The sequence below is a fragment of the Stegostoma tigrinum genome, unplaced genomic scaffold (genome assembly GCF_030684315.1).
Source record: "Stegostoma tigrinum isolate sSteTig4 unplaced genomic scaffold, sSteTig4.hap1 scaffold_333, whole genome shotgun sequence".
Lineage (NCBI taxonomy): Eukaryota > Metazoa > Chordata > Chondrichthyes > Orectolobiformes > Stegostomatidae > Stegostoma > Stegostoma tigrinum.
The window spans coordinates 15,018-34,626 of record NW_026728261.1 but is presented as its reverse complement, the minus strand read 5'-3'; the positions used below and the strand labels follow the sequence as shown (position 1 = coordinate 34,626).

At 44.1% G+C, this 19,609-nt stretch overlaps 1 long non-coding RNA gene across 3 annotated transcripts; it reads right to left on the bottom strand.

Moving 5' to 3' along the window:
• Positions 1-1,541: 1,541 nt before the first annotated feature.
• Positions 1,542-18,392, bottom strand: LOC132208247 (uncharacterized). 3 transcript variants are annotated; one of them, XR_009444337.1, is made up of 4 exons: positions 18,199-18,392; positions 14,450-14,535; positions 9,295-9,395; positions 1,542-3,716 (listed from the first exon to the last, which is right to left on the bottom strand). It is a non-coding gene; the product is annotated as an uncharacterized LOC132208247 (long non-coding RNA). The 3 variants fall into 3 exon arrangements; XR_009444335.1 differs by having other exon boundaries at positions 14,494-14,535; XR_009444336.1 differs by lacking the exon at positions 18,199-18,392 and having other exon boundaries at positions 14,382-14,493.
• Positions 18,393-19,609: the final 1,217 nt, after the last annotated feature.

Sequence of the window (19,609 nt, the reverse complement as noted above, 5' to 3'; positions counted from 1 at the left end):
ACACAATATTTTCAATAATTTGCTTCTAAAGTTGCAAACAAATTTTTTGCAGTTTATACAGCCTTTCCTGACCAATTTTTTAGCCTGAGCCCAAAACTAAACATTACATTTCCAATTGCTTTGCTTATTGGGAGTAAAGGGTCAGAGACAATATCTATGTGAGTGATTAAGGAACAGTAAGGAAGAGGGGACAGTGGCTGTGCAGACTGGACAGGACTAACATGATATCGCCCATTAGGCAATTTCTTCTTCATATATGGAATAAAATAAAATGCAGAGAAAGAGACAGAATAAATTTGGCTGAAGGAATGGCGACTGACAAGGTGAAAAAAACACGATAGGTTGCAACGGAACGGAGGAGAAATGATTTTATATACACTGTTTAATCAGCGTATGTGTGTAGACATATAAGATTGTTCACATATGCTCAACACATTCAGGGTTATTATTGGAGATATGATGAACACAATATGGCACAGACGATGTGACCTTGTCTTGTTTGTGTCTTGTTAACATTGCATTCAGTGGAGGGAACCCATCTCCCCCATTCACAACTTTATTTACTCTCATTGTACATCTGCTTCTCTTTCAACACAATTAAAAGCCCATTTGTATTTTGCACCGCATCCCAACACCCTCTGTTTTCTGTTAGCCCTCCTCCACCTCTGGTAAGGTATTAAAAAGGCCATTTTCTGAACCTGTTCAGTTCTGAAGAAGGGCCTCGCTGGACTTAAAGCCTTAACTCTGTTTCTCTGTCTCCAAAGATGCATCTAGACCTGCTGAGTTTCTCCAGAAATGAATCAGCACATTACACCGAAAGCCAATTCTCAAATTAGCCAGACCAATAGATATTTGCAGATCTAGCAAAATGAGCCAGAGTGAAATAAAAATGTTACATCAAGATGCAGAATTGCCTGTCCACAAAGTACATTCTTGCTGTCAGAACTCTACATGCTTTTCAGCACCTGAGGCATGTTCTGCTTAGGGCCTGCCACAATATCTCTGCCTTTCCCTGGCATTTTAGCACTTTGATGTCTCAACTAGAACCTAATGTCTCACAGTGCTCCTGTCTTGCCTGGCTGTTTACTGCAGGCATAAGCCATGCAGCTTATCACTGTTATTACCAGCAGTCAGTCAAGGGCGAGTCAGCAGATGGTCACCAGTTACATCTTCAAAATGCTCCAGTAGATTTGTTGAGCCTGAATTATGATCATCAATCCAAGCTGACCCTGTCCATTCCTGCCATTGGAGGTCAGTTTGATGAAATTCTCAAAAAGTGTTCGGGAGTTTGGGAGGTTCAAGTCCATAGCTCTCTGAAATTGCAACACAAGTAGATAAGATGGTGAAGAATTTTGCTTTCGTGGTACACAGCATCAGGATATGGTCAACGTGGATGTCTGGTTCATAAGTGGCATGTCAGAGCATGCACTGTTTGTACGAGAATAACTATGGTTTCAACTATGAAATGGCCACAACTTGATCAAAAGAGAAAGTGACCATCAAGCAGTTTGAACTGTCAGCTGTCAAATAAATTAAGACAGTTTAACGTATTTGCAGGAGTTTTTAATTTTTTTAAAAAATTCATTCATGGGATGATCACATCACTGGATAAGAATGGCAGTTTCCTTCCCTGTAGGCCATCGGTGAACAGATGGGTTTTTCCAACAAAGGCAATGGATTGACAGTCATCATCACATTCTTATTTCCAGATGGATTCACACCTAGGTCCCCAGACCAGTATCTCAGCCTCTAGGGAAGTGATGGACAGAAGACTAAATAGAAAATATGTACTAGAAATCACACAATGTTTTGGTTTATGTTTCCGTCATGAGATCCATCACTGCTATGGACACCAGGTAAAGAGCTGACGAGACTGCAATGCTCCCAGGCAGAGTCACAGCGGTCACCAGGTTTCATAGCCGACGGGGAAAATGCAAATCAGGGATTATAGGACATGACTCAACCCAATCCTATGTTTGGATTTAAAACATTCCTTTGATTTTTATCCACAAACTGAAAGATTACATTGTTTCCAATAAACAAATGTCTGTAGGAGAGCAACAGAATCTGTCATTGTAAAGGTGTGCAGACCTATCTAACAAATAAAGGGCCATCGAGATCATCACAGAATTCCTACAGTGTGGAAGATGGCCATTCAGTCAATATCAACCCTGCAAAGAGCATCCCAACCAGTCTCACACCCTACCCTATCCCTGCATTTTGCACACAAGATACTATGGGCAATTTAGCATAGTGAATCTACATAATTTGCACATTTTTGGACTGTGGGAGGAAACCAGAGCATCTGGAGGAAACTCACGCAGACAGTGTCTAGGTAAGACAATCTTCGTCAGGTCAGTGCGGACTTGATGGGCTAAGTGGTCTGCTCCCACAGTGGAGGGATTCTATGATCTCCAGAAACAAGCCCAAAACACATGGTTTTTGAATCGACTATAACAAAGTGTGGAGCTGGATGAACACAGCAGGCCAAGCAGCATCTCAGGAGCACAAAAGCTGACGTTTCAGGCCTTGACCCTTCTCTAGGCCCGAAAAGTCAGCTTTTGTGCTCCTGAGATGCTGCTTGGCCTGCTGTGTTCATCCAGCTCCACACTTTTTGTTATCTTGGATTCTCCAGCATCTGCAGTTCCCATTATCACTGATACTATTTTTGATTCTACTGTTAGCTATATTCAAACCAATCAACTTATTCAGAAATTTGCTGGTCGTTAACCAGGAACGTACCAGGAAATCCCTTTTCACATATCATGCAGGTGGATAGTCTTTAGTCAGTGTGAATGTGTCGATGTGTTGTGACAACGTGACTATTTCCAAGCTCTACCTTACACAACTGTTAGTGTGACATTTTATTCACAATACCAGCACCTTTAATTGAGCAGGTATCGGTAACATCTGTACAAACAGCCCAACACCATGGTTTATTTGATAGTGAGAGTGACAGCAATGTTCTTCAACTGTGGTTGTCTGCGAACTCGCTGGTGTGTTAACAGTTTGGATGACAATGAATCCCTTCCCACACAGAGCTCATGAAAGGTCTCTCCCCAGAGTGAACTCGCTGGTGTATCAGCGGGGAATTCGAGTCAGCAAAGCCTTTCCCTCACGCAGAACAGGTCAATGGTCTCTCTCCAGTGTGACTCTGGTGGTCAGTTTCTAGCTGGGATGGATGAAGAAATTCCTTCCTGCAATCTGCACATTTCCACACTGTCTCCCAGTGTCACTGCACTGGTGTTTGGACATTTCAGATGAATCTTCACAGACTCTTCAACACACACACCATGTGCATTTCTCCCCAATGTGAGTGCTGCTTTTTCCTTCAATGTTCAAAATCCTGAGAAAATTGGGTTGTGATAAACAAAGTGACCGTCAGACCTGGATGTGGGCCTGTTTAAATTCTCCAACTGCAGACTATACTTTCAAAGAGAAAGTAAGTAAGAAACCAGAAGGACACAGATTGTGAAACTGAGAAATTCTCTGGACATGTGTACAGCAACACTTGGGGAATATGCTGGATCACCATTAGAACAAATTCATTCATAAATATCCTCCAGGTAAGGGATCCAGTCAGTGTTTGCATCAAACTACCAAAAGAGAGAATTGGGAGAGCCAGCGAGGAAGGACAGTCATTGTATAGATCTGTAACTCCACCTTTCAATCCCTCTGAAAGAGTAAGAGCAGTGCAGAAGTAAAATTGTGGAAATCTGAAATGAAAACAAAAAAAATGCTTCATCAGCGTTGTACAGCACAAAACAATCCCTTTGGTCCCAGTTGTCCACGCTGACCAGATATCCCAAATTAATCTAATCCCATTTGCAAGCATTTGACCTATATTCTGCTACACGCTTCCTATTCACATACCTTTTAAATGTTGTAACTGTACCAGCTTCCTCTGGCACCTCATTCTGCACAGGCACCACCCACTTTCCCTTTAAAAAAAAGGAAATTTGCTGGAAAAGCTCAGCAGGCCTGGTGGCATCTGTGGAGGAGGGGGAAAAAAGTTAACATTTCGGGACCGGTGACACTTCCTCAGAACCCGAAACTCTTCTCTCCTCCACAGATGCTGCCAAACCTGCTGAGCTTTTCCAGCAACTTTGTTTTCTTTTCAGATTTACAGCATCTGCAGTTCTTTTGGCTCCCTTTTAAAGACTTTCCCTCTCAGCTTAAGCCAATGTTATTAGTTCTAGTCTCTAATTCAGGTTAGTTCTTCCCTAACCTGGGAAAACAATCTTGGCCATTCACCCTACACCCACCATAATTTTATTAACCTCTATAAGGTCACCCCTCAGCCTTCAATGCTCCAGGTAAAATAGCCCCAGCATATTCAACCTCTCCCTACATCTCAAAACTTCCACCTCCTGCAACATCCTTATAAATCTTTTCTGCACCCTGCCAAGTTTAACAGCATCATTCCTATAGCAGGGAGACCAGAACTGAACACAATATTCCAAAAGCAGCATAATCAATGTCTTGTTCAGCCTATAACATGACCTCCCAACTCCTACACTCAATGCACTGACCAATAAATGCCAGCACAGCAAATATCATCTTCACTACCTTCTGTACCTGCAATCCACCTTCAAGGAACTGTGCACCTGCACCCCAAGGAGTCTCTGTTGCATAACAGCCCCGAGGGCCTCATCAGTAACTGTTTAAGTCCTGCCCTGATTTGTCATTGCCATAATGCAAATCGCTCACATTTATCTGAACTAAGTGTATTTCTATCACTCCTTGGCCCATCAACCCATTGATTACGTTCCCATTGTACTTGGGAAGTAAACTCCTTTGCTGTCTACTACAACAACAATAATTTTAGTGTCATCTGCAAACTTACTAACCATTCCTCCAATATTCATTCCACATGATTTGCATCAATGATAAAAGAAGCAGTGGACCCAGCACCAATCCTTGCAGCACACTGCTGTTCATAGTCTTCCAGACTGAACCCGCTCCCCGCCCCCCACCATGATCCTGTTTCCTACCTTCAAGCCAATTTTGTTTCAAATAGCTAACTCTCCCTGGGTTCCATTTGATCTAATCTTGCTAACCAGTCTGTCATGTGGAGCTTTGGTGAATGCCTTGCTGAAGTCCATAATAGACAGTGTCCACTGCTTTGCCTTCTTCAATCTTCTTTGTCACTTCTTCAAAAAACTCAATCAAGTTAGTGAGACAAGATTTCCTACTCACAAAGCCATGTCTACCATCCCTAATCAGTCTTTGCTTCTCTAACCACATGCAAATCCTGTCCCTCAGAATCCCCTCCAGCAATTTACCCACCACTGACATCAGGCTCAACGGTCGATGGTCCTCTGGCTTTTCCTTAAAGAATGGCACCACATTAGCCACCCGGCCTTCTGGCACTTCACTAGTGTCAGTGATACAAATACCTCAGCAAGGGGCCAGCAATTACTTCCCCAGCTTCTCCCAGAGTTTGTGGGTAACACCTGATCAGGTGCCAGGAACCTATCCACCTTTATGCATTTTAAGACATCCAGCACCTAGATCTCTGTAATATAGACACTTCTCACGACTCATTATTTATGATTCCAAGCTCTCTCACTGCCATATCCTTCTCTGCAGTAAATACTAATGCGAATACTCATTCACTATCTCAGCCTGCAGTTCCACACAGACAGCCTTGTTGATCTTTAAAGGGGCCCCTATTTTTTCCCTTGTTGTTTTTTTGTCCCAAATGAAGTTTCAGAATCTCTTGGGATTCCCCTTAACTCAATTTGCCAAAGATAGCTCATGTCTCCTTTTTGCCGTCCTGATTTCCCTCAAGTATACTCCTACTGCCCCTATACTTTGAAGGATTGACCCAAATCCTGATGTCAGTACCCAACATGTGCTGCCTTCTTTTTCTTGACCAGAGCCTCAATTTCTCCAGTCAGCCAGTATCCCCTACATTTACCAGCCTTGCCCTTCACGTGAACAGGAACATGTGCCTGGCTCTCCTTATTTTAGTTTTGAGGGCCTCCCACTTTCCAAGCATTCCTTGACCTACATATTACCTCTCCCGATCATCTTTTGGAAGTTCTTGCCCAATAATGTCAAAGTTGGCCTTACTTCAATTTAATGCATATTTAGAATTTTGAAATGTATAAGTTTTATATGTAAACTGATCACATCTGCCTGCATCTGGCATATACTCCTCTAAAGCTCTCTTATCTATGTCCCTATTCAAGTGTCTTTTAAACAATGTGACTGTACCTGTATCTGCCACTTCCTCTGAGTTTGTTCCACACGTGGACAAGTTCGTAAAAATAAAAAAATCCATGTCTTTTTAAATATGTATTTCTCCTCTCACCTTACATACATGTCCCCTTGTCTTGAAATCACCCAACCTTGGGAATAAACCCTTGCTATTCGCATAATCTGTGCCCTCATGATTTTATCAACCTCTAAGGTCACTCCTTAACCCATTATACTCCAGTGAGAAAAGTCCTAGCTTTGTCTGTCTATTTGATAATCAAGCTCTCCAATCCTGGCAACATCCCAGCAAGTCTGTTCTGAACTGTCTCCAGTTCAATAATAATGTCCTTCCTGTAACAGGGCAACCAGAGCTGCACACAATACCTCAAATGAAGCCTCAATGTCCTATACAACCTCAACATAACATCCCAACTCTGAGACTCAGAGGTCTGAGCAATGAAAGCAAGTGTGCTAAACAACATATTAACCACCCTGACTACTTGTCTACATAAACTTCAAAGAATTATGTACCTGAATCTCAGCATTTCTCCGTTTCACAACTCTACCCTGGGTGCAACCATCAATTGTTGGTCCTACCCTGTTCATTTTACCAAAATACAATATCTCACATTTATTCAAATTGAACTTCATCCTCCACTTCTCAACCCATTGACATAATTGATCAAGATCTCACTGTCATCTTAGATAACCTTCACTAACCACTAATTCTCGTATCGTCTGCAAACTTACTAATCTTGTCCCTTAAATTCGCATCCAAATCATTAATATAAATGAGAAACAAAAGTGGCCCCTGCACAGATTGCTGTGGAACACACTGGTCACAGAACTCCACTCTGAAAAATCCCCAACACCACATTCTCTCCGACAACTAAGCCAATTCCGCTTCCAATAAGCGAGCTCTTCCTGAATCACGTGTGATCTAACTTTACTCATTAGTCTACCACGTGGAACCCGGTCAAAGGCTTCACTCTCACTCTGGGAGGTGCTGCAAATCTGACCCAATTCCCCCGCTATTTGTCCATCATTCCTTGAAAAGTTAAATCCCAACTCTCTTCTGAGAATAACTGCTAAATCTGCATCCAGCTACCATTCAGACTGTTCCAGATCCTGGGAACTTGCTGAGTCAAACAAACAATCTTCACATTTTCACCCTGCATTATTTGCCAATTAGCTGAATGTTGTATTCTACGGTTACCAAACATTGCTACAATGGAGAATTATCTCGGCTTCTGTTAGCTCTCTCCAAGCCAGAGACCCACCATAATTTTAATTGACTTATGGGATGTGGTCTTTCCTGCACAAACTAATATTGATTGCCCATTTTTATTGGATTTGGAGAAAGTGGTACTTTCTATGACTGCTGCACTCCATGTGCTGCAAGTACACCACTGTGTTGTTATGATGATAATCCACCCTGGAGCCTCACTACCCTCCCGATTGCAGGAATCATACCTCAAACTTCACTACCCACCTGATCATGCCCTCGAGCCTCACTACCTGCATTACTGCAGGCATTACCATCGAGCCTCAACACGCTTCACATCTCTGGAATCCCTCTCCAGCCTCACTACCTGCCTATCGTTGGAATCCCCCACTAGCCACATAACTCACACCATCTATTCAGATTCCTCCAGTCTCACAAACCACCTTATCTCTAATCTCCTCCAGCCCACAAACTTCTTTAGCTCTATAATTGTCTTCAGCCTCACAAACCTCCCTTTGTCTGAGGTCTCCTCCAGCCTCACAATCTTCCCCATTTCTGTAATCTCATCCAAGCTCACTTTTCCCTATTTTTGGAATCTTCTCCGGTCTCAGAACCCTTCCTGTCTCTAATATCGTCCAGCCTCACAAATGGATGATACAAGAATGATATTTCTTTCCTCTAATACAATCCTTATTTTTATACATCCACTTGATGGCGGTACTTTCAATTTCCTGGGCTTCAGGCCCCTGAATTTCGAGGTAAACCGCATTACGTCTATACCTCACTTTTCTCCCGAAAATACTGACCAATCATGAGTCATTTGTTCTAATATCTCATATTCTGAAATGACTTGACATATTGCTGGGTATCCTCCTATGTGAAGAGTCTCGGAGGTCTACAGCACAGAAAAAGTCTTTGTGGCCCATCCAGCCTGTGCCAGTTAAAAACCACCACCTAACTATTCTAATCTAATTTTCCAGAACTTGGCCCATAGACTCTGCATTGGCATCACAAGTGTGCATCTATATATATCTTAAACGCTATGAGGATCTCTGTGCCTACCACCCTCACAGACAGTGAGGTTCAGTGCCATTGTCACAGCATGATGACATTACAGACAGGAAAAGAGACGAGCTGAGTCTGTGCAAACCAAAGATCCCCCACACACTGTGAAAGACGGGAGGGTGCCTGATCGGAGGCAGAGGAGATTTAACAGAATGGTTTGTAGGGAGAGGGTTTTTAGTTGCATGGTTAGGGCTGTTTTTATTATAATTTTGTGTGACTTAGACATTTCTGGTACATATTGAGAATATCCATCTACAATAGATGGACTTCCTCTCAATCTCTCTCCTCGCCTGGGGTGCAGTAATCTTCAGGTTAAACCAGCCCTATGGTCAGGTAGGACAATGGTGACTTTACCTTAGGCATAGTGATGCCACTGTGCCTCGGTGGTGTAGAGGGGAATGTTGCATGTGGTGGATGGGACACCACTCTGACACTGCTTCATCTGGAGGATGTTACCTTTCTTTAATATTGTTGGGGCTGTACTCATGCAGGGAAGTGGAAAATGTTCCAACACAATCCGGATGAGTGCCTTACACACAGGAAACAAACTGTCATTGGGTAATCAGGTGCTTGGGGAAACTAAGATTGATCTCCTTGTAACAAAGGATTTTGAGGGGACCTTTGATAGGAGGTGTTTACAAAAGATAAACATTAGGACGGCAAAATGTACACTCAACTGGCCATAAAAAAGGGCTACAGGACATATATTAAAAGTCGTAGGAAAGATCTATTGAGAGAATGGGGTAATAAGAAAGAAATTTTACATGGCAAATGGGAATGAGCAGGAACACAATACTCACACACAATGCGAATATCCAGGTCCTGATTGAATTGAGTAATTCTGTCAGAGTTTGGTGTTACAATTATTGAGCTTCCTACCTGAAAGTCCACTTGTAATATCCTGTAACACAAATTCATAAAATCCATCACTGTCAGAGTAGGAATCCACAACATCCCCTCCTCCTGGCCGAGGGTAACTGTGCATTGTTCCTGCTGCACATTATTCCTTGTGGGAGTCAGCAGCTGATTCGAGGGATTTCTATTTGGGTTTCTAGGAATTTCCACATTGGGGCTTCATGTCACTGAACAGAACAACAGGTGTTTGACACAAGGCAAAGAATGGCCAAGATTTAGTGAGATGCAGGCAGCAGGATTTGCTTCCTTTTCTTTCCTTCTGTGCTGCTGCACTGCCACAATGAGACATCAGCTTTTCCGGCCCAATGCAACTTGATGAACAAGTTGTCTCGATTCTGAGAAATGGGCAGTAAGCTTCTCCCAGTCATTTGAAAAAACGCCCCTTAAAAAGGCAGCAATTACGTATGTGTCATGTTGCCCAGTGCTCCCAACAAAAAGATGAGAAGAATGAGGAAGGATCTCATAAAAAGGGATAACAGTCAAGTTCCATGAGGGTTAGAGTTTATGGAGAGATATTGATAAATGGGCGACAAGTCGGCAAATGGAGTATAATTTGGGAAAACGTGAAGTTGCTAATTTTTGAGGAGATGACCAAAGAACAGTGTTATTTAAAAATGTAAAAACTGTGGAAAACTGCAACACAAAAGGGATTCAGGAATAATTGTGCAGGAAGCATGAAGCGAGCATACAGTTGCAACAGGTAATCGGGAAGGGTCATGGGATGTTATCCTTATGTCAAGGTGTTTGCAGTAGAAGAGTTTGGAATACATGTCTTAGGACAAATGTACAACTTGCTGGCAAGACCACATCTGGAAGAATGTGAGCAGCTTTTTTGGTCCACTTATTTGAGCAAGTATATAACTTCACTGGAGGCATTTCAAAGAAGATGAACTAAGATGATCATTGGTTTGGAGGGATTATGTTTTAAGCTAAGACGAAACAGGTCTGGAATATACTAACTAGATTTTTTTGAAGAATGAGAGATGTTCTAATTAAAAATAGAGGATTCTCAAGGGAGTTGACAGGATAAATGCTGAGGAAATATTTCTCATCGTGGGAGCAGATTCTCGATAAGGCAGAGAAGAGAGGGTTCTCTTTTGGAATTGTCAAGCTTAAGGCAACACAGACATGGGTAAGGGGTTTCAGTCGCGAATGAGCTGGAGTGAGGTGGAGAGAAGGAGCATTTTAGAGATTGAAATTTCTGGCATTTGTGATTGAAATGTACGGTAAGATGTTCATCTTGAGACCAGATATGACAGCATTATTGAGAAGGGTGCAGTTCAGCCTCAGACAGTTCCCAATGAGAGGGATGGATTCAGTACAATAGTAAGGAAAAATAATTTGTAATAATAACTGAAGGCAATGTGTTTTACTATCATAAAGTGTTATTGGAGGAAATTTCAACTAATCAAGTAGTGGAAGCATGATAAGCAGTTTTATAACTGAGTAACAGTGGAGCAAAGTGATGGAGACGAGTTCGATCTGAACATTGTAGAATACATGTGAAAGTTAACACAGTGCTTGTGGAAGATCTCACCTCCTGGAAGTATGTTGGTGAGAAACAGCATGGGCCAAGGATAGATCCTGGAGGGACATTTACGACATGGATTTCAGACAGGAAAGAGAGATGGAGTGGGATTTTCCAATGACGGTGAGGTCGAACATTGGTTTTAAACAGAATGGGTGAGAAGGACATAACCGGAAAAGAGAAACAGACAGAACAAGTAACAATATCTGTGAATTGGCATGGGGGAAGAGGCAGGGAGGAGGAGGAGGAGGAGAAATAAGAGTTGGAATATTTGTAGTTTAGTGAGAATAGGGCAAAGTGTTAAGATGAGCTCTGATAAGGCTTGACATGAAACTGGACAAAGATGCAAGTTTAAGCCTAAAACGAGGAGCAACATGCTAAGCAATTTGGTTTGGTGGGCTTGTGGAAGAGAGGGAAGCAGCAGAGGCAGCTGATTGGATTGTCTCAATCTTAGTGACATAGAAACTGCATGTGTCTCCTTCACTTGCTGTTGGAGCGGAGGATGGAGGAGACAGGATGATGGACAGTGTTTTGCAAAGAAACAATGCCTGTGTTAGTGATATTTAAAAATGAGTGAACAAACCTGATGACTAACTTTTATCCAGAATGTTAAAATGTACAACAGAAGTCCAGGTTCAAATCCTATCTCAGCAGATGGTGGAATTTGAATTCAATAAAAAAAAAACTGGAAGAATCAACTGGTTGCCATGGCAACAATTGCTGATGACAGAGTGAAAAAAAAATCTAATGTCCTTCGGGGAAAGAAATTTGCCAACCTCAGCAAGCCACTCAGTTGCAAATCACTGCAAAGTTTCAACAAAAGAATGAAGCTGGGTGGCCCATTTGGCATCTACCAGGGAACGAGGAAAGACAACTGCAGAATCAGCCCTATCGGCCCCCCAAACTCCTGCTTAATAATATCTGGGGGCTAGTGGCAAAATTTGGAGAGCCGCTTCAAAGACGAGTCAAGGAACAGTGTCAGACTCATGGAAACATACCTGGCAAACAATGACACACACCACTATCATTGTCCTTAGTGAAGCCCTGTCCCAGCAGACGTGACAGCACAGTGCTATTCTGACCAGATTATTTGACCTGGGAGTACTCAACATTGACTCTGACGCCTGGAAGTCTCATGGCTCCTGCTGATTACCATGTACCATCCTCCCTTGGTTGATAAATCAGCAGTAGTATTATCGCTAGATTATTAATCCAGAGACCCAGATAACATTCTGGGGACCTGGGTTCGCATCCTGCCATGGCAGATGGTGAAACATGAATTAAATAATGATCTGGAACTAAGATTCTCATGATGACCATGAAACCATTGCCAATTATCAGGAAAGACCCATCTGGTTCACTTATGCCCTTTCCGGAAATGTGCCATCCTTACCTGGTCTGGATGACATGTGACTCCAAACCCATAGTGATGTGCTTGACTCTTAACTGCCTTCCAGGTAATAAACGCTGGTCCAGCCAGCGATTTCCACATCCCAAGAGGGAATTTTAAGAAACAAAAAACTCCATCATGTTGAACAGCACTTGGAGAAAGCACTGCGAGTGTGAATAGCACTAAATGTACTCAATGTCCACATCAGGAGTAGTTTGCAGGAGGATTACCAATCAGGCTGGTCGGGTCCTGAAGGACAAAGCTGCTTGGCTGGGACTGCAGCAGGTGCTGACGCACCAAACAGGGAAAATATAGCTGATCTCATCACCACCAATTTCCCAGCTGCAGAGGCATCTGTCCATGACAGGATTGTTAACAGCAACCACCGCACAGTCCTGTGGAGACAAAGCCTCATCTTAAACTTGAGAATACCCCCCATTGCGTTGGGTGGCACTAACTTCGGCTAAAAGGGACAGACTTGGAACAGACACAGGAGCTCAAAACCAGATATCTATGAGGCTTTGAGAGAGACTGCAACAGTAGCAGACCTTCTCCAGCACAATCTGTAACCTCATGGCCCAGCATATCCTACAGACAGCCATTGCCATTGATCCAGGGGACCAACACTGGTTGAACGGAGAGTATTGGAGGGCACGCCAAGGGCAGCACCAGGCATACCTAAAAAATAAGGTGCCAACCTGGTAAAACCACCAAACAGGACTATCTGCATGCCAAATAGCATAAGCAGCAAGAGTTAGAGCTAAGCCACCCCATAACCAATAGATCAGATGCAAGCTCTGCAGTTCTGCCACACCCAGTCGTGAACAGTGATGGACAATTAAACAACTCACTGGAGGAAGAATGCCAAAAATCCCCATCTTTACCCGACACAGGAGCCCAACCTATCCATGCAAAAGACAAGTCTGCAGCAATCTTCAGCCAGAAGTGCCAACTGGATGATCCAACTCAGCCTTCTCCAGAGGTCCCCAACATCAGAGATGTGAGTTTTCATCCAATTTGATTCATTTCACATAATATTAAAGAAATGAATGAACAGTGCAAAGGTTATGGGCCCTGGCAACACTCTGACTAGTGCTCTACAGCTTGCTAGCATCCAAGCCAAACTATTTCAGTCCTGCTACAGCGCTGGCATCTACTAACAATTTGGGAAACTGCCCAGGTCTGTTCAGCACAAAAACATTGAAAATCGAACCCGACCAATTTCCCCTCAAGCAATCTACTCTCTATCATCAGTAAAGTGATAGAAGGTGTTGTCACAGCAGTATTAAGCAGCACTTACTCAGCAGTAACCTGCTCAGTGACACCCAGTTTGGGCCATGGTGGGCACTCGGTTCCTGATCTTATTACAGACTTGATCCGCAAATTCACAAACAGCTGAATTCCTGAGGTGAGGTGAGGGTAAACAGCAGAGCCCTGCACAAAAACCACTTATTTCCACTTCAGTGACAATGACTGACAGTGACACCTTAGTTTCAGCTCATCTGCTGAACCTCTCATCTATTCCTGTGTTATCTCTAGACTTAACTACCCAAATTCACTGCCAGTTGGCCTCCCACATTCAACATCCCTGCAATCTCAAGAATACCTAAAATTCTGCTGCACACAAGTTCATTTGTACCAAGACCTGTTCACCATCACTGCTGTGCTCCCTGAACCACAAAGGCTCCTATTTATAAGCAACAATTTAAAATTCTCACCCGTGATTTAATTCCTGGCTGTGATGAGCCCTATCTCCCTGCACCAAACAACCTTCAAGACTTCGATAACTCATTTAGTTCCAGACTCCAACAATGCGTTTAATCATCCCTTCACTATTGGAGGCTGTTTCTAAAGTTGCCAGAAAACGTGATCTGGAATTCCCCTGATAAACCTCTTAGGTTTGCTTTCCTTGAGAGAGTCAGGAAAACCTGTAGATTTGGTAACTTTTTGGTCACCTGACCTAATATGGCCTTACGTCAAAAGTTTGTTGATAATATTTTTGTGAAATTATAAAACATGATAAAAATACAAATAGTTTGTTGATTTGGACATACACCATTAGCTCTTCAGTATCGCTAGATGAATGATCTGTAACTTCTCAAATGGAGCATTGTGAGAGCACCTTTATCATACAAACTGCAGTAGCACACGAAAGTTAAACATCACCTTCTCCACAGGTAACAGGGCTTTGGCAACGATCGCTGGTATCTGTGGAAGGAGAAACACACAGTAAATGCTGCAGAAGTGCAAAATGAATGACACAGATAAAAACGCTGTAGAATTTGGTGGTCTGAAATGGAAGAAAAATACACTCTCTTTCTGGGAAAATATTTCCTGACTGTGAAAGATACCATTCAAAAATTAATCTGGTAAGAGAGCAGCACATGGTCAGGGGGTGGGCAGCAGTGGAAAATTTATTTACAAAAAAGGTACAAGGAAATTACAGTAAAATACTACAGAGATCAAATCTATCCATCATTAGAGACTGAAGAGATTAGACACCGACAAAGGTGATCAGGGAGCACAGAAGTGAGCAAGAGCAGTGTGAGCTGCTATGATCCAACAGTCTGGGAAAAAAAATCCATAAGAAACAAACATTTCTCTTGGATAAGAGATAATAGGAACTGCAGATGCTGGAGAATCCAAGATAACAAGGTGTGGAGCTGGATGAACACAGCAGGCCAAGGAGCATCTTCGGAGCAGGAAAGCTGACGTTTTGGGCCTGGACACTTCATCAGAAATGGGGGAGGGGAAGAGGATTCTGAACGAAATAGGGAGAGAGGGGGAGACAGATCAAAGATGGAGAGAAAAGATATTTGGAGAGGAGACAGACAAGTTAAAGAGGCGGGCATGGAGCAGGTAAAGATGAGGAGAGGTGGGGAGGTAGGGAGGTGATAGGTCAGTCCAGGGAGGACAGACAGGTCAAGGGGGTGGGATGAAGTTAGTAAGCAGGAAATAGGGGTGCAGCTTGAGGTGGGAGGAGGCGATAGGAGAGAGGAAGAACAGGTTAGGGAGGGAGGGACAAGCTGGGCTAGTTTTGGGATGCAGTTGGGGGAGGGGAGATTTTGAGGCTTCTGAAATCCACATGGACACCATTGGGCTGCAGGGTTCCCAGGCAGAATATGTGTTGCTGTTCCTGCAACCCTTGGGTGGCATCATTGTGGCACTGCAGGTGGCCCAGGATGGACATGTCATCTGAGGAATGGGATGGGGAGTTGAAATGGTTCGCGACTGGGAGATGCAGTTGTTTCTTGCGAACTGAGCGTAGGTGTTCTGCAAAGCAGTCCCCAAGCCTCCGCTTGGTTTCCGCAATGTAGAGGAGGCCACAACGGGTAGAGGGGATGCAGTATACCACATTGGCAGATGTGAAGGTGAACATCTGCTCGATGTAGAAAGTCTTCTTGGGGCCTGGGGGGGGGGGGGGGGGGGGGGAGGAGAAGAGGGAGGAGGTGTGGAGGCAAGTGTAGCACTTCCTTTGGTTGCAGGGGAAGGTGCTGGGAGTAGTGGGGTTGGAGGGCAGTGTGGAGCGGACAAGGGAGTCACGGAGAGACTGGTCTCTCCGGAAGGCAAGCAAGGGTGGGGAGGGAAAAATGTCTTTGATGGTGAGGTCGGATTGCTGATGGCGGAAGTGTCAGAGGATGACGTGTTCGATCCGGAGATTGGTGGAGTGGTATGTGAGGATGAGGGGGATTCTTTTTCAGTTGTTATTGCAGGGACAGGGTGCGAGGGAGGAGTTGTAGAAAAATGCAGGAGACACGGTCAAGGGTGTTCTTGACCACTCTGGTGGGGAGGTGGGGAGTGGAGTTGCGGTCCTTGAAAAACAAGGGCATCATAGATGTACGGGAGTGGAATCCTGGGAGCAGATGCGGCAGAGGTGAAGCAATTGGGAATAGGAGATGGCATTTTTGCAGGACGGTGGGTGGGTGTGAGATGTTAATGTGATAACATCCCATTAATTTAAAGAAGTATTAATTTAAAGAAGTATAGAAATCAAAGTCTTTCATCTGCATTTGATTCCTATACAGAGACTTTGATTTATAGAAGTAAAGTCTTTTATCTACTCACATCGGTATGCAGACACTGCCCTGAAGCTTCCTGCCCAGCTAGGAATTCAGTGTAAAGCTTTTGTAACTCCTTATCTTCTCACACATCGGCATGCAGACACTGTCTTAAGTTTCCTGACTGAACTGAAATTAGAATCAATCTGTATCAAATAGGGTTAGGTGGGGAAATTTTGTAAAGGTGTGAAACCTCTAAAGCATGTAACTTCTGTCGCTGACTAAGGGGCCAGGGCACTGACTTTGTCCTAGCCAGACATACTGGCAACTTGAAATCACAATCTGTCCCGGACAACAACTCAAAATCACCTCCTGCCATGAGCAGCTACTTCACAAGCAATCGATACTATATCCTGGTCTTTTATGTTATCGATGTAATAATTGCTTGGTATCCTGTTTTTGTCTGTTGTAGTAATTGTTTTATGTATCATGTCATTGGAGGTTGTGAAATCGTTTTCTGTATCATGTCTTTTGTAAAGTATAAAAAGCAGGGACTGTCCGGAGAGAACTCCTTGTGAGACTTTGCACTGTGTGCCGGGTTGAGTACAGTGATTCTTCACAGCTTGTACTTGCTTGGTAAGAAAATGATTGGTGTTTTTCTAAACAGGTCAGTGTCTTGTTATTGCAGCACGTCCGTGAGGGTCTCCGAAAACAAACTTGACAGGTGGGAGGTGGTGTATTCTAGGTAGCTGTGGGAGTCAGTGGGCTTGAAATATATATCGGTTTTGAGATTGTTCCCCAAGATGGAAATAGAGGACCAGGAAGGTGAGAGAGGTGGTTAGAGATGGTCCAGGTGAACTTAAGGTTGGGGTGGAAGGTGTTGGTGAAGTGGGCGAACTGTTCGAGCTCCTCATAGGAGCACGAGGCAGCGCCGATACAGTCATCCATGTACTGGAGGAAGAGGTACGGAAGAGGGATTGTTCCAACAAAGAGGCAGGCAAAGCTTGGGCCCATGCAGGTACCCATGGCCACCCCCTTTGTCTGTAGGCAGTGGGACGAGTTCACCGAAGCACATAATGGCGTCAGTGGAGGGGAACTGGTCAGACCTGCAGGACAGGAAATAGCGTAGGGCTTTGAGGCCATCTGTATGGGGTATGCAGGTGCTAATGTGGTATACTGCACCGCTGCACCCGTTCTGGCCTCCTCTACATCAGGGAAACCAAGCAGAGGCTTGGGGACCGCTTTACAGAACACCTACACTCAGTTCGCAATAAACAATTGCTCATCCCCACCTCCCTAACCTGCTCTTCCTCTCACCTATCCCCTCCTCCCATCTCAAGCCACACCCCCATTTCCTACTTGCTAACTTCATCCCACCCCTTTGACTTGTTGGTCCTCCATAGACTGACCCATCCCCTCCCCACCTACACTCACCTTTACCTGCTCCATCCCCACCTCTTTAACTTGTCTGTCTCCTCTCCACTTGTCTCCCACTCTCTCCCTGTTTGTTTCAGCATCCCCTTCCCCTCCCCCATTTCTGAAGGGTGTGGGCCCGAATACGTCAGTTTTCCTGTTTCTCTGATGCTGCCTGTCCTGTTGTGTTCCTCCAGCTTCACCCCCGGCCCTTTTAAAGTTTCAAAGCTGTCGCGCATGCGCCCCGCGGATCACTGCCCCCAATAAAGATGGTGACGATCACACGGGCCTATCGCCATCTGAGGCGTTGATTTGTTTTCTGCAAACGTGAGTCTGGGAGTTTCAAATGGGTGTGTTTTCCGACGTGCACTAACTGTTTGTAAAACTTCCAAACCCATACGAATATCACTTCCCTCCAGCTTTCTACCGTTTTGCTTTCTTTACTGTGGCCTGCTCTTACCTCAATTGCACAAATCTTGGTCTCAGCGAGGGATCTAGGCCCGAAACGTCAGCTTTCCTGCTCCTCTGATGCTGCTTGACCTGCTGTGTACATCCAGCTGCACACCGTGTTATCTCGGATTCTCCAGCATCTGCCGTTCCGGTTATCTCAGCGACTCTGCACCGCACTCGTGGATGATCACGTGGTTTTCACTGATCCCGCCCTCCCTTCATTCTGATTGGGCGACATCCGTCCGGTCATGCACGGCACACCTGTGCTCCTATTGGTCGCGCACTGACATCAATCAGCCAGACTTCACTGTGAGCTGGAGCAGTGCTTTGTGTTATTGTTCGAAGCAAATGAACGTCGTCGCAATGTTTCATTTTGAGACGAATGAGACTGAAAACTGGATCTGTCTTTTTACCTTCACAGATGCTGCCAGACCTGCTGAGCTTTTCCAGCAACTTTGCTTTTGTTCCTGATTGACAACATCCCAGTTCTTTTGTTATTTTTTAATAAGTCGCGATTGAAAAGGCTTCCTGCAGCTCAAAGCTAAAGGTACTCTTGATACCGCTCTGTCAGCCAATAGAGAAATAGCGGTGAAATAAGGGTAATAAATACAGGTCTAGCAGTCCTCAGGTAAGATGTAAAGGGAATAATTATGAATATGAAGAACATCACGTGGTGAAGTGAGGTGAGTGTTGTTCATATGAACTGTGATTGGGCAGAGAGGGAGGTTAATCAAAAAAGAACAAGCAGAAAAGAGATTCTCAAGAAAGGTCTGTGCAATGGAAAGCAACGAGAATCAGAAGATAAAAGCCCAACACAAGAAAAAGTTTGAAGACCGCGGCTGCAGAAACTCCAATAAGTTGTTTCACTGCTCTACTGCCTAGTTATTGACTTAAGCAGTATAATCCACATTCAACTGTAAGTAGCTATCTGAGTTTGTCACTGTAGTTTACTTCATAACAGATAAACTCCACACTTTGTCTCAATAAAGCTGACAGTTGGTTCACCAATTAGTTCTGCTGCCAAGTCCGTTCTTGTTTGAAAAGGGGTATAGATCACATTTAAATAGACAATGAAAAATGTCAATCCAGGCTGGGAGCAAAATTCTACTCCCTCGCCACTGACTCCATCCCTGCCCCTGGTAACTGGCAGGTAACACACTGGTCACAGTCAGGGTGCAATATTTCACCCCAAGATGAGCTTCTAACCACATTACTCACCCCCACACTCATTATCACAAAGACCACATACAATTTCAACCTCAACAGCATCTCAGGTCATCTGCTGCTGAAACTCTCATCCATTCCTTTGCTACCTCTCGACTTAACTCCCCAAACACACTCCCGGCCGGCTTCTTAATACTACTTCCCTGAAATCTTGAACTGATCCAAAAATCTGCTGCCCATGTGTTTATTTTCACCGA